Below are 760 nucleotides of genomic sequence, written 5' to 3'. Positions count from 1 at the left end.
CTCTCGGGGGGGAGGAGCTGCCTAAATTCGGCGGGCCCTCCGTGCCGGAGGCCTGTGCAGCACAGAGGCTCAGGCCATCACTTTTGGGGGACGAGGACCCGCTCCAGCTGCCCAGGGCCAGGCAGCACAGGTTGCCCCGTGCGGCAGCACCGGCACGGCACGGCACATCGCCCCGTCCCCACGCACATGGCACAAGCCACAGAGGGTTCCCTCCAACATGGGGGGCCCCGAGGCCATGGCGTGTGCCACCACCACGGGGCACAGGGGCACCAGGGCACCCACGGGGAGATGCAGCCATCACCCCGGCCTGTCGGGAAAGGGGCAAAAAGGGATGTTTACCCAGGGAGATCAAAGCCTCATAGTTCTCCTTCACCAGGTTATTGTACAGCTCTTTCTGCCACTCCTCCAAATTCTTCCACTCCTCCGCCGAGAAGTAGACGGCAACGCCCGGCCCACAGCCCCCCTGGGAGCCGTTACCTTGGGGACCTCGCCCCGGGGGCCGGGGGGCAGCCGCAGCACCCAGAAGTTCCTGTTCTTCAGCAGGTTCTCCACGTTCTCCAGGCGCCGCTGGAGCAGCCCGTACTCCTGGATGAGGGTGCCCAGCACGGCCCACTTGCTCTCCAGTTGGTTCCCGAACTCCATGGCCGTCTTCTCGCAGTCCAGGAGCTTCTTCTCGGCCGTGCCGGACCGACCCTCCAGGCTGAGCAGGCGGGTGGCGAGGAGGTCGATCTTCCTCTCCATCGCCTGCACTGTGGCCACC

The 760-nt window shown here is 66.2% G+C and overlaps 1 protein-coding gene across 1 annotated transcript in view; it reads right to left on the bottom strand.

Moving 5' to 3' along the window:
- Nucleotides 1-730, bottom strand: part of LOC104121805 (zinc finger protein 282-like) — a 27,721-nt gene extending 26,991 nt beyond the window's left edge. The window contains exon 1 of the mRNA XM_035889479.1: nucleotides 689-730. The gene's annotated coding sequence lies outside the window, so the exon portion shown is untranslated. The remainder of the gene's footprint in view (nucleotides 1-688) is intronic.
- Between the last annotated feature and the right edge of the window lie 30 nt (nucleotides 731-760).

This window comes from Egretta garzetta, unplaced genomic scaffold (genome assembly GCF_000687185.1).
Source record: "Egretta garzetta isolate BGI_Z169 unplaced genomic scaffold, ASM68718v1 scaffold912, whole genome shotgun sequence".
NCBI classification, from domain to species: domain Eukaryota; kingdom Metazoa; phylum Chordata; class Aves; order Pelecaniformes; family Ardeidae; genus Egretta; species Egretta garzetta.
The sequence above is the reverse complement of the archived record's forward strand: the minus strand, read 5'-3'. Positions and strand labels throughout refer to the sequence as shown.